At 44.1% G+C, this 14,563-nt stretch overlaps 1 protein-coding gene across 2 annotated transcripts in view; it reads left to right on the top strand.

The window, feature by feature from the left end:
- The first annotated feature begins 1,494 nt into the window (after positions 1-1,494).
- Positions 1,495-14,563, top strand: part of LOC135812667 (fibrillin-1-like) — a 61,815-nt gene continuing 48,746 nt past the window's right edge. For both annotated transcript variants that reach the window (XR_010552912.1, XM_065325945.1), the window contains exons 1-2: positions 1,495-1,600; positions 1,691-1,746. The gene's annotated coding sequence lies outside the window, so the exon portion shown is untranslated. The remainder of the gene's footprint in view (positions 1,601-1,690; positions 1,747-14,563) is intronic.

The raw sequence follows: 14,563 nt of genomic DNA, 5'->3' as shown, positions 1-14,563 counted from the left end.
GACATAACTAAAACACTCAATACTCAATTGAAATAATAATTATTATATAATTGAACCCAAAAGCTTCACAAGAACCACACGCACTCACTAGTAGATCTTTTTTTTTTGGCACATGCAAATTTCGCGCGAACAGATTCACGTGACTATACGGAACTGTAGATTCGTGTAGAAGTGGACTTTTGGCGGCATATCAGTATTTAATCCGGGTCAACTGTCTTCATGTAAACGCTCACCTCTTTTGTCTATCGTACAGACTTTCAACCCGGGCTGAACTCGACCCGGGTTGAAATTTCTCATGTAAACACAGCCACATTCAGTGCTACATGAAAAAGTACTCACCCTACGAAAACTGTTCGTGTATCTCGTACACCGGGCAAAGGTCAAGAACCACGAGTCGTACAGACCCGACAAAACGCAGGGCTTGTGCGATCCCTACCGGGTGGGCACTGTTGCGTACATTTCCAACGGGGTTGAGCACGCGTCTGCAGTACAGTACGAGTGCTCTCGTACGGCTTCACAGACTGCGACAGAGTCGTACGCCCGCCGACCGGTCCACTGCCACCGCCTTGTCTCTGCTTCTGCCGCACTGGCGGTTGCCGAGGCTAGGATTGACTAGTAGGGAGGTTCTGCTATACGTGAAACGTAGAGAAATCACGTAGAGAGCAGGTGTCTGGGTTAGAGTCTACGGCTTCGCGTGTTTTGGCTCCAGATTTCTACGCGGAGATGAGGTTCTCTACGTTGTGGCACACGCAGAGAAAATGCGTACGGATTTGCTGGGTATCGATCACTGCATGCAGAAAACTGCCAAATATGGAAGGGGAAAATCCCAGTACACATTCCACGTGACTTCTCTAGGTGAAACGTAGAGCAGAACAGGATTTCTTTACGTTACGGGAACGCGAAGAAAGTTCGCGTGATTCTTTGCGTCGCGTTCCCAAAACGTAGAGCAGAACCTCCCTAATTTATCGATTTCACTGTACTACTTTTTCTCTTTTACGTTTACTTTATACCAGGCGTGGGCCATCCATTGCCCTGTCAAGAGTACATGAAAACCAGAGTGTGCAGCTCGGATGGGTTGCTGTCACGGCGAAATTCCGTGATTACATCATTTTAGTGATGTAGTGCGTACAAGCAGGATTCAAGCAGGTCTCTTTCTGCACAACTGCAGCTCAGTTGTACGCACTACGCCATTTCCCGCCTCAGATCTGGGCCAAATATGATGTAATCACGGAATTTCGCCGTGACAGACACCAAGAGTACATAACCCCCGGGGTTATGTACTCTTGCAGACACCCATAGCAGAAAAGGCCCCAAGCTGCACACTCTGGTTTTCATGTACTCTTGCCCTGTACATCATCGTACATAGGTGCCAACATTATTCTTTTATAAAATTGTATGCTACGTTCAAAAAAACAGAGTCGTACGAGGATACAATCAATCACCTCCCTGGTAAGAAGTCAGGGAGGGGCGCTCTGGCGGGATTTTACGGTACCAGTATTTGCGGGGAGAACAAGTTTGCCAATCTGTTGGTCTTGAACCTGTTGGTCTTGAATCTGTTGGTCTTGAATCTGGTGGTCTTGATTTCCCAAACGTGTGTGTGGTGAGTGCTGTTTTCCACAAAGTATCAAGTGCTGGCGATGGTTGTTCAGTCTCTAGCTACAATAAGTCAGTCTCTCTTCTCTGCTTGCAGACCTTTTTTGGATCTCTTTGCTGACTTTGGTCAACTTAGCCTCCGTCTTCCTCCCGGTGAGTTTCTGCTGCTGTGGTTAGTCCCCTTTCTCATAGTCTATCTCTTAGGGCATGTTCGATTGGTAGGATCGGGATCCTGATCCACCGGATCCACTGGATTCGCACCCTTTCGATTGGTCGAATCCGGATCCGGATCCTTCGGATTTGGATCCGGTCAACCCACCTCGGGGAGCGGGGTTGACCGGATCCAACGGATCCAAATATTTAAATGGGACCTTTGTGCGTATATGGCGGGTAAAAATCATTTTTGTACACATTGTGGTACGAACACGTGGATGTAGATGGAGCTAGCTTGTTGACTTGTTGTACGATGCACGCGATGAGTACGACGTTCACCCTTTTGGGTGCCTTGTGAGCGCCATTTTCACCATGGCATGATGGCAAGAGTCAAGGTCCAAAACAAAGTGTTCAATTGAATCTGAAGGATCTGTGGGATATGAGATCTGGATCCTGATCCCGATCCTTACCAATAGGCCTTATGCACGTTGTACAGATGCACGAAATCCCGTAGAATCCCGTAGACCCGGTTGGGTGTTGAATGTGCAGGACCCTATTGTGTTTATTGCTATTTCCACAGCGAAATGGGCCCTGAAGGCATTTCATACGAACACTTTTTCGACAGTGATCTAGCGAGTCGTTGGTTCAATCTCAAAGTGAAGAAGCTGGAAAAGTGATTGTTCGCCGAGAATTATGAGGCTAAATGGGTCAAACACGCATGTATAGCACACAATGAACACCCAACTGGGTATGTACACACCTACGGCCCTAGTACAGAACTTCGTACATCTGTACAATGTGCATAAGGACTATCGAACATGCCCTAAATTTGCTGGCAAAAAATCCTATATAATTATTATAGGATTTGAAAATATGTGACCTGTATGCAGTTGTTATTGGTCATCATGAGCCATTCATGACCCATACATAATATTAATAAACAGCATGATGGTTTTCATACGGTAACTACAATGAAAGACTTTTTGGTTCTGCAAAAAACCAAGAAGATGATATGATCGGGGAACAACATTACCCTCCCCCGGGAAAAAATTCTAAAATTGAAGCCAATTGCAAGTATTCCCAGGTATTTGGTGCCATTTCAGTGTACATGGACTTTTGTTTCTGCAACAAACCACGATCGGGGGCAAGGATTTGCCACGTTTGCGCTGAGATCATCGCGCTTTGTTGCAGTGTGCTAAAAAAACGGCCGAAAAAGTGGGGCGGCTGGGTGTCCCGGCCGGTGCGGTTCCGACGCCCTTGTGGCTCCATGGCTGTGTGAGCTTTGATACCGGTGTCATTCTTGTATTCCATATGACGTGTGTTGATATGGTTCTCGCTGTCTGCAAGAACTATCAGCATGTATCTGGGTGTTGGGAAGAGGCTGTCGGCGCACGGGGTCCTGGTCGCCTGGGGTCAGCAAATTGTTTAAGGGACTCATCCCCACTCCATATTGCTCCTTGTAGTAGAGTATTGAATTGTGATATTAGGAGTGGAAATTGCTGACACATGTAAACTCCTTGCACCAAACACTACATTGTACCTGTATGAAACTCGTAATCACTTAGGGTGCGTTCGGTTGGTACGATCTAGAACAGGATCAAACAGCTGGTGCACATGGAGCAGCCTCATGCCAATCAAACGGTACTCCGGGAACAGAGCACATTTGTGTGAAAAAAATGTGCCAAACTTGGTGCATTCTTCATAATGTGTATGGGTCACCATGGTCAATTTGTACGGTACAACGAGTCCATCCCAAAAGCGTATGCACGCGATCCTTTGGGACCAAAATCGATGTTCCCGCCAGGTTTCACTGTGAAAAAGTGAAACTGCTCGGTCTGCTCCAGCCTCGAGGCCGGATCAAGCAGAACATGTTCGGGCCGACCTAGAACAGGTGCAGTCCCAACCAAACGCACTGTTCTGGTGTATTCTGTTCTAGTTCGTACCAACCAAACGCGCCCTTGCTATCTAGTATATACAGTTGACTTTCTTGCTTATTTCTTTTCAAAAGGTCAGCGCATTGTGGTCACTTGTAATCCAGGGCGTGATGCTGAGGGGGAAATCGTCTCGTCTCGAAGCGCTGTTGTTTAGCTCATAAAGAAAAAAAACGTTTGCTGCATCTCATGCAGGTTCACGTGGCTATTTCCCCGTATCACGAAGGTTTTTCTTCGGGTGCGCATTGCTGTTTGTTGTACAAAAGACGAAACACGCACACGAACTTCTCTTCATCGCCTCGGTGATTCAGTTAAACGGGAACTAGGCCCAATAACATGAAGGCGCTTCTTCTTTCCATGCTTCACTTCGTTGTGAGATTGGTTTCACGGAGGTGCACACTCTGGTTTATGTACTCTTGCTTGAAATGTTTATAGACGATTGTTCTAGATTTCAAATCTTTACCAGCGGGGGAAAAGCACGAGAAGAATTTGTGAGCTTGAGCAAATAACAATGTGTTGTCAGTCTGCTGGGGAAGATGCATTGAACTCCCGACACAACAAGAGCACAGTAATTTTAGTTATAATTCATACATTTACATTTTAATGGATACCTGACCGGTTTCTGCAATTAGAATGCTTCATCAGAGGATGAAGAATGAGGTAGAAAACACTAGCTTATATACATGTACACGGTAGGCATGAATTGGCATACTAGTAGTGTAAAGTGGAGAAGGTTGCTAGTCATGTTGCGCTATGCACCAGTAGCTGATCGTGTAGCAATGCAGTACTTGAAAATAATTGTCTTGGCGCAAATGTGGCTAATACACATGGGTAGCGTGAACCTTAGGAAATAGCTAGGTGAAAAGTTGTAAAGCTGTACAAAAGTAAATGAACCATAGGGTTGAACTAGGTGAAAGTTGTAGGTTTGTACAGATGTTTTTGGTTGGTTCCAGAAATTTCTGGAACCAACCAAAATGCAGAGCAAAGTATGCTCTGCCGTATGAGTGAACTAATAATTATTGTAAAAAAGCTGCTTGGTTTTTCTGAAGAAAATCTGACAATCAGTAAAAAGTGACTGTTTCAGAAGGGAGCGATAGTTTGCTCTGACAAAGTGCGGATGGTATGTGGTACAGAAAACATACTGTTTGTTCTTATGCACCCAGTTTGTAGCTTTATTTACAAATACTTGCGGTTTGGGCTCTACAGCAATGAATAGCGTACCCAGGAATTCGGGTGGATATCCTCGTTTTCTGAGTCTGAGCCAGAAAAGCTTGCGAATCTTGAGAATATCCTCTAGTAGCTGGTTTGTACGGTTGTACCGGATGAGCTCTGCATTGATAAATGATCTAAGATTAGACCGGGGGTGGTCTGATTTGAACGGGATGTATAAATATGCATTCCTGTCTTTCTGGAAAGTTCTGTAGGAGAATCTATCCGCATCTATCTTAAAAATTTCTAAATCTAGAAATACGGCTGTAGAAGAAACTTCAGACCAGATGAGCTTAATATCAGATAAATCGCTGTATACGACGGCATCAAATTTTATCCTATCGAAAGTCTTGCTAACAATTAAGCATAGATCGTCAATGAATCGTCCAAAAAAGTAAACTGATGAACGGAAACTTTGAAGAGCTTTTTTCTCGTGCATAAAAAGAAAAATATTAGCAACGTTGACGGCCATTGGGGTACCCATGGCCATACCGAACTCCTGATGGAAGAGCTTTTCCTTAAGGTGGGACACCACCTTCCAGGGGTCAAAAAATCAACTTTCGATTTGTCACCTTTTTGCTATTGGAAATCAAAGCATATGCCCTGAAGTGTCAGTATTCCAAATTTGAAGCGATTCGGACCAACCGTTGCAGTCATATGACCGTTTGAAATTTGAAAATATTTGAAAAATTTGTACACATCGATGTTCGTACACTAAAAAGTTGAAAAATGTTGTACACATCGCGATGCTCGTGCACAAAAAGAGCTGTCAAGATTGTGGCCGTGGAGTTTGGGAGTTTTGAAGCGCTTTTACTTCCAAATTTTGTTGCCATGGCAGCAGTGACCCGTGCCACGTGCAAAAAAAGTGCAAAAATTCTTTCCCAAAGGACTTCTTTGCTCTTGCAGTTTCGAGCGCGATGCACCATGTGCACAATGGGGAACAAGAAGAGCAGGTCGTGCAAGCGTCCTGCAAAGAGAAGATTCTCACTGCACCTGTCCAGGAAGCTGCTGAGGGAGTTTATGAAGCTGAAGCAGTGCCAGAGTCCGCCTCGAAGCGCAAGTTGTACGATGGCGTTCCAAAAATAAGAATACAGTGATCATAATAAAAATTAATGGATTCAACTGAGCGATAGTGAGTCGGATTCGGAGGAGAGCTTTGATGGATGTGCGCTGGCCTCGAACTCAGACAGTTGCTCCCTCGAGTGATTCATCGTTCTCTGAGGACTTTCATGGCCCAATCGCTGAAAGTTGTGATTCAGACGCCACTGGACTTGAATTGTTTACGAAATTTGATTTTCTCTGCTTGCTCGTATAAATACTGTGGAGGTGAGCTGACCATTGCTGAAACTGCACGTTCTGGCCTTGCATCCACTGTCAGAATCACATGCTGCAATGAAGAGCCAGTGTTCAGCAGGCACCAGCCTGCCAGTGGTGGAGAAGTCAGGACGGTTTTAAGAGTGCAATCGCCGCAGTGTTCTGGCATAGCGCACTCTGGGAATTGGCCATGTTGGCTGGCAAATTTTTGCGGCCTCATGAATTTGCCCCACCTGTTCAGCTATCTGCATTCCAGCGGCACCAGCGAGCATTGTGCAAGGCAGCAAGGTCAGTTGCGCAAATCAGCATGAACGAAGCAGCAGATGAACAAGACAATGGACAGGCCTAAGCATATAACTGCTGTCACCTATGATGGTACGTGAATGAAGCGCGGGTTTTCCTCCCTACACGGTGCGTTTACGGCAATTGACTGGCAAGTCGGGAAGGTCCTTGACGTGCATCTAGCTTCCAAGTACTGCCATGGCTTCAGCTTGTGGAAAGCTCGCAAGGCGCATAGTGAAGTCACCGCTGACGAGTATGAGAAGTGGAAGTCGGGCCATATCCCTCTCTGCAACCGCACCTGGCTTTTTTGCAGAACGCCAGCTCATGTTGGAGGATAGTATTAGAGTGGCCAAGGCTGAGAAGAAGATGAAGCAGGAGGAAAAACAGCGAAGGAAACAAAGGAGGAGGTGCAGGAAGGGAATTGAGGAGCAGATTGTGGAAGCTGAGGGTGTCACATACGAGGCTGGTGGGTTTTAGTTGGAACAATAGTCTTAGAATCTATGAAAAAGACACCTAAATGTTTGTGCTTTTTGGCCTTTTTCTGCCTTCTTGGACATGATTGCGGCTAGTGTGTTTATTTTAGACCTATCAACCCATACATTTTTGGAATCAGTGACTTGTTGCGCAGGGATTGAACTACAATGGTGATCATAGGACCTTTTACATTGGATTTTGCGCTCCCACAGTGCCTTCTATTTTACGCGTTTTGCGCTCGTCCTGTTTTGTCTCTGCATTTGGGGTAGTAATACCTGTCAGATAGAGCTCATTGTAGTTCATTCCCTGCATAGGCATATGGACTGGGTTTTGCTGCATTTTGGAACTGTCTGTGTTGATACATCTTGCTGCAAAGTTGTCCAAAAAAATTGCTGTTTGTGCGCACCCGTAAAGAATTTGTGTAGCCCATCAATCATTACTTGGATGACCTGAAAATTCTCTCTTTGGTGCCTACATTGTGGAGCAGTATATAGTGATTAAACATAGAAAATTTGAAGGCAATCTGCCAATCCGTTTTCATGATATGCCTATTTCAATTGTATGCGGTCTGATATGGGCCGCGAATGGTGGTGTCCCACCTTATAACATTTACATTTTAATGGATACCTGACCGGTTTCTGCAATTAGAATGCTTCATCAGAGGATGAAGAATGAGGTAGAAAACACTAGCTTATATACATGTACACGGTAGGCATGAATTGGCATACTAGTAGTGTAAAGTGGAGAAGGTTGCTAGTCATGTTGCGCTATGCACCAGTAGCTGATCGTGTAGCAATGCAGTACTTGAAAATAATTGTCTTGGCGCAAATGTGGCTAATACACATGGGTAGCGTGAACCTTAGGAAATAGCTAGGTGAAAAGTTGTAAAGCTGTACAAAAGTAAATGAACCATAGGGTTGAACTAGGTGAAAGTTGTAGGTTTGTACAGATGTTTTTGGTTGGTTCCAGAAATTTCTGGAACCAACCAAAATGCAGAGCAAAGTATGCTCTGCCGTATGAGTGAACTAATAATTATTGTAAAAAAGCTGCTTGGTTTTTCTGAAGAAAATCTGACAATCAGTAAAAAGTGACTGTTTCAGAAGGGAGCGATAGTTTGCTCTGACAAAGTGCGGATGGTATGTGGTACAGAAAACATACTGTTTGTTCTTATGCACCCAGTTTGTAGCTTTATTTACAAATACTTGCGGTTTGGGCTCTACAGCAATGAATAGCGTACCCAGGAATTCGGGTGGATATCCTCGTTTTCTGAGTCTGAGCCAGAAAAGCTTGCGAATCTTGAGAATATCCTCTAGTAGCTGGTTTGTACGGTTGTACCGGATGAGCTCTGCATTGATAAATGATCTAAGATTAGACCGGGGGTGGTCTGATTTGAACGGGATGTATAAATATGCATTCCTGTCTTTCTGGAAAGTTCTGTAGGAGAATCTATCCGCATCTATCTTAAAAATTTCTAAATCTAGAAATACGGCTGTAGAAGAAACTTCAGACCAGATGAGCTTAATATCAGATAAATCGCTGTATACGACGGCATCAAATTTTATCCTATCGAAAGTCTTGCTAACAATTAAGCATAGATCGTCAATGAATCGTCCAAAAAAGTAAACTGATGAACGGAAACTTTGAAGAGCTTTTTTCTCGTGCATAAAAAGAAAAATATTAGCAACGTTGACGGCCATTGGGGTACCCATGGCCATACCGAACTCCTGATGGAAGAGCTTTTCCTTAAACTCAAAATAATTGTTTTCTAGGACAAATTCGACTAGGTCTACAATAAGAGAGCGTAATGGGTGTTCGGCTTCGGCAAGGAAATCATTGATAGCTGCTACTGTGTCTGACCAATGCATGTTAGTGTACAAACTGGTGACATCGGCTGTAACAATCATAGCATCAGCAGGAAAGTCTTTACTGGATAGAACATTTGTGAGACTATGAGTGTCCTTGAGCACAGTGTTAGCAGGCGTCTTGGCAAACGCTTTACATAAATAGTGGTCTATGAGGCGAGATGCAGGTGTGGTGCAATAACCTAAGCAAGACACTATGGGTCTACCCTTTACAATGCCATTAGGACCTGGAGCCTTATGTATCTTAGGGAGCATGTAAAATTTCGCTGGTTTAAAAGGAAAACTTGCGAATAGTGCTCTGACATCTTTAGGGGAAAGTAGTGGTTCATGACTCTTCACGATGTCATGCAGAGACTGTTCAACGTAGTGAAGCTCTGGTACTATAGTGTCCAGATTAACTAAGCTATCACCTGGCGTGGGAATAAATCTGTAGTACTTGCAATCAGACAACTGTCTGTAGCCTTCTGCTATGTAATCCTCTACATTTAAGACAACTGTGCCTAGATTCTTATCAGCGTTAGCAATAACAATATCTGTTCGGCTGTTGAGACTACATAAAGCAAGTTTCTCACCGGGTGATAGGTTGTTTGGGCGATGTCTTGAGCGAGCAGCAGTAACACCAGCTGTTAGTTCAGTCCTGAATTCTAGCAAAGCTGTTTCTGTGGCGATGGACACACGCGGTGGTTGTCTTGACGACCGTAGATGAAAACTGCGTATGTAACCATCATCACGGCGGGTGGTGTTGGTGAAGACCTCACCCCAGCGAACATTGTGCTCGAATTTAGCGATATCATTTGTGAGCTGGTCAGTGCTGGGTAGTCGGCCGGTTGGACGGAAGTTGGACCCATAGCCCAACACTTGGCGTTCTGCATTAGAGAAAGACAAACTGGAGTAATTGTGAAAGCCAGAGTTAGTAACGAATAGAGCATAGTCACGAAGGTTTAGATTCCAAATATACCGTAGGCGGCGGTCGCCTATCGTTTTGTCACATTTCTTCGGGCAGCTGGATTGGATTGCTTCTTCTTTACCTGCGTCCATCCGCCATCGTTTTTTGACGTCGGTTGTTTGGATTGGCGTTTCGTTTCTCTTGGCTGTTGGTGTTGCTTTGGCCTCGGCTGTTGCTTCGGCTGTTGCTGTTGTTTCGGCGGAGTCTTTGGTTGTTTAGATCTGCCTTTGCCAGTTGACAGAGTCGAGGAGGACTTACTCACTGCACCTAGTTGTCGCTTCACCTCACGTTTTATAAGGGTGCCAACTTCTTCAGCCTGGATTGGTGCGGTAGTAATATCAGCGGTTGCCTTCTCTTTGGTGTCTTTTGCCTTTTTATGTGCCGACTCTTTGGCTTCTCGAAGATTCTTGGCCATAACACCGGACACACGTAGAGACAGAAGAGTAGAATAACGACTTAGAACAAGATCTGCTGTGTGGCTGACTTCCTTGTCTTCTTTCAAAGTTTTCACAAGGGCATCTAGATCCGCTTTAGCTTCAGCAAGCTTTTCTGTCGCAGAATTCAGCTTATCTTTAGCATGCGTAATTCCATTCTGTGTAAATCTTGTCGACTCAATGAGGATAGACTGGGGTGAAAGTGTCTTAAACTTGCTCTGGACCCAGGCGGGAAAGGAATTGTCATTCAATTGGCTCTCAAGGTTACTCACTTTCTCGGAGCTAGTTTTGATGACCTTCTGTGACGTGATGACTCGGGTGACGCACCATACGACGTAATCTTCTAGATTCTTGTCGGGCAGAGGCTGAAAGTCGGTTTTCTGCTTCGGGAGCGTCAAATTGGCATGAGACGTACGGCTGCTTGCAGTCGACATACTGTATGGTTTGTTGAGGGAGTCTTGATGGTAGATACTAGGGAAGATGCATTGAACTCCCGACACAACAAGAGCACAGTAATTTTAGTTATAATTCATACATTTACATTTTAATGGATACCTGACCGGTTTCTGCAATTAGAATGCTTCATCAGAGGATGAAGAATGAGGTAGAAAACACTAGCTTATATACATGTACACGGTAGGCATGAATTGGCATACTAGTAGTGTAAAGTGGAGAAGGTTGCTAGTCATGTTGCGCTATGCACCAGTAGCTGAGCGTGTAGCAATGCAGTACTTGAAAATAATTGTCTTGGCGCAAATGTGGCTAATACACATGGGTAGCGTGAACCTTAGGAAATAGCTAGGTGAAAAGTTGTAAAGCTGTACAAAAGTAAATGAACCATAGGGTTGAACTAGGTGAAAGTTGTAGGTTTGCACAGATGTTTTTGGTTGGTTCCAGAAATTTCTGGAACCAACCAAAATGCAGAGCAAAGTATGCTCTGCCGTATGAGTGAACTAATAATTATTGTAAAAAAGCTGCTTGGTTTTTCTGAAGAAAATCTGACAATCAGTAAAAAGTGACTGTTTCAGAAGGGAGCGATAGTTTGCTCCGACAAAGTGCGGATGGTATGTGGTGCAGAAAACATACTGTTTGTTCTTATGCACCGAGTCTGTAGCTTTATTTACAAATACTTGCGGTTTGGGCTCTACAGCAATGAATAGCGTACCCAGGAATTCGGGTGGATATCCTCGTTTTCTGAGTCTGAGCCAGAAAAGCTTGCGAATCTTGAGAATATCCTCTAGTAGCTGGTTTGTACGGTTGTACCGGATGAGCTCTGCAATGATAAATGATCTAAGATTAGACCGGGGGTGGTCTGATTTGAACGGGATGTATAAATATGCATTCCTGTCTTTCTGGAAAGTTCTGTAGGAGAATCTATCCGCATCTATCTTAAAAATTTCTAAATCTAGAAATACGGCTGTAGAAGAAACTTCAGACCAGGTGAGCTTAATATCAGATAAATCGCTGTATACGACGGCATCAAATTTTATCCTATCGAAAGTCTTGCTAACAATTAAGCATAGATCGTCAATGAATCGTCCAAAAAAGTAAACTGATGAACGGAAACTTTGAAGAGCTTTTTTCTCGTGCATAAAAAGAAAAATATTAGCAACGTTGACGGCCATTGGGGTACCCATGGCCATACCGAACTCCTGATGGAAGAGCTTTTCCTTAAACTCAAAATAATTGTTTTCTAGGACAAATTCGACTAGGTCTACAATAAGAGAGCGTAATGGGTGTTCGGCTTCTGCAAGGAAATCATTGATAGCTGCTACTGTGTCTGACCAATGCATGTTAGTGTACAAACTGGTGACATCGGCTGTAACAATCATAGCATCAGCAGGAAAGTCTTTACTGGATAGAACATTTGTGAGACTATGAGTGTCCTTGAGCACAGTGTTAGCAGGCGTCTTGGCAAACGCTTTACATAAATAGTGGTCTATGAGGCGAGATGCAGGTGTGGTGCAATAACCTAAGCAAGACACTATGGGTCTACCCTTTACAATGCCATTAGGACCTGGAGCCTTATGTATCTTAGGGAGCATGTAAAATTTCGCTGGTTTAAAAGGAAAACTTGCGAATAGTGCTCTGACATCTTTAGGGGAAAGTAGTGGTTCATGACTCTTCACGATGTCATGCAGAGACTGTTCAACGTAGTGAAGCTCTGGTACTATAGTGTCCAGATTAACTAAGCTATCACCTGGCGTGGGAATAAATCTGTAGTACTTGCAATCAGACAACTGTCTGTAGCCTTCTGCTATGTAATCCTCTACATTTAAGACAACTGTGCCTAGATTCTTATCAGCGTTAGCAATGACAATATCTGTTCGGCTGTGGAGACTACATAAAGCAAGTTTCTCACCGGGTGATAGGTTGTTTGGGCGATGTATTGAGCGAGCAGCAGTAACACCAGCTGTTAGTTCAGTCCTGAATTCTAGCAAAGCTGTTTCTGTGGCGATGGACACACGCGGTGGTTGTCTTGACGACCGTAGATGAAAACTGCGTATGTAACCATCATCACGGCGGGTGGTGTTGGTGAAGACCTCACCCCAGCAAACATTGTGCTCGAATTTAGCGATATCATTTGTGAGCTGGTCAGTGCTGGGCAGTCGGCCGGTTGGACGGAAGTTGGACCCATAGCCCAACACTTGGCGTTCTGCATTAGAGAAAGACAAACTGGAGTAATTGTGAAAGCCAGAGTTAGTAACGAATAGAGCATAGTCACGAAGGTTTAGATTCCAAATATACCGTAGGCGGCGGTCGCCTATCGTTTTGTCACATTTCTTCGGGCAGCTGGATTGGATTGCTTCTTCTTTACCTGCGTCCATCCGCCATCGTTTTTTGACGTCGGTTGTTTGGATTGGCGTTTCGTTTCTCTTGGCTAAGGAAGATGCATTGAACTCCCGACACAACAAGAGCACAGTAATTTTAGTTATAATTCATACATTTACATTTTAATGGAAATTTCTGGAACCAACCAAAAACATCTGTACAAACCTACAACTTTCACCTAGTTCAACCCTATGGTTCATTTACTTTTGTACAGCTTTACAACTTTTCACCTAGCTATTTCCTAAGGTTCACGCTACCCATGTGTATTAGCCACATTTGCGCCAAGACAATTATTTTCAAGTACTGCATTGCTACACGCTCAGCTACTGGTGCATAGCGCAACATGACTAGCAACCTTCTCCACTTTACACTACTAGTATGCCAATTCATGCCTACCGTGTACATGTATATAAGCTAGTGTTTTCTACCTCATTCTTCATCCTCTGATGAAGCATTCTAATTGCAGAAACCGGTCAGGTATCCATTAAAATGTAAATGTATGAATTATAACTAAAATTACTGTGCTCTTGTTGTGTCGGGAGTTCAATGCATCTTCCCTGGTTTCACTGCCTGTTTTCGTTGCTTGTCATGTACTCGTGTTTAACCCTCGAAGTGCCATTGAGCGGGAATCAATGTGTCATAACTCAGCTAGACCTCCACGGATCTTTACAAAATTTGGCTCTGTGGAAAGATATCAAGACCAGGTAGACAACTAGAAAGCGAAGATGCAGCGAAAATTGTCTTCTTCGCGAGGATGACTGATCGAAGTTCGTGCTCTGCATTTTCGTAGCATTTGCGCTTTCCCACGCGCTCGATCGAGCGCAGCACAGTCAACTTTCAGCGCGGATAAAGTTGACCTGAAAGCCACTCAGAATCTCGATGTTTCGATTGCCGTGAAAAAAAAAATAACAGCGATGCTCATACTTCATGTTTTCTACTCGCGACAATTGTTTGTCCGAGTGGCACACTTCAGGCTTCGCCCTGGCGACATCTATATTCTTTGACACAAAACGATGTGATGAGTCGATAGCCAAGGTCTTCCTGAACGCGTAGACTGGTCATTTGTAACTATCCTGTGTTTTAGAGGTGGAGATACGAAAATATTTGTACACACATAATCATTCTGGTCGCCTCAAGTCGCCCTTAGCAGTACAAGAGACCGAGTACAGTATAACACTTTCAATGTTGTGACTCCTTAAGTCACCCTTAGCAGTACAAGAGACCCAGTACAGTTTAACACTTTCAATGCTGTCACTCCTCAAGTCACCCTTAGCAGAACAAGAGACCCAGTACAGTTTAACACTTTCAATGTTGTCACTCCTCAAGTCACCCTTAGCAGTACAAGAGACCCAGTACAGTATAACACTTTCAATGTTGTCACGTGGTTATCAGGAGCGTTGCTGTTGTTTTAATCAGGCACGCGGGTATTTTGTTCTGTTTTCAGAAATACTTTGTGTGCTTAGTTTGAGACCTCTGTAATGTTAGTTTGTGAAGCGGAGGAAACGTTGTTGGCGCAGGCAAAGCTTTGAAATG

The sequence above is a fragment of the Sycon ciliatum genome, chromosome 3 (genome assembly GCF_964019385.1).
Source record: "Sycon ciliatum chromosome 3, ocSycCili1.1, whole genome shotgun sequence".
Taxonomy (NCBI): domain Eukaryota; kingdom Metazoa; phylum Porifera; class Calcarea; order Leucosolenida; family Sycettidae; genus Sycon; species Sycon ciliatum.
The sequence above is the reverse complement of the archived record's forward strand: the minus strand, read 5'-3'. Positions and strand labels throughout refer to the sequence as shown.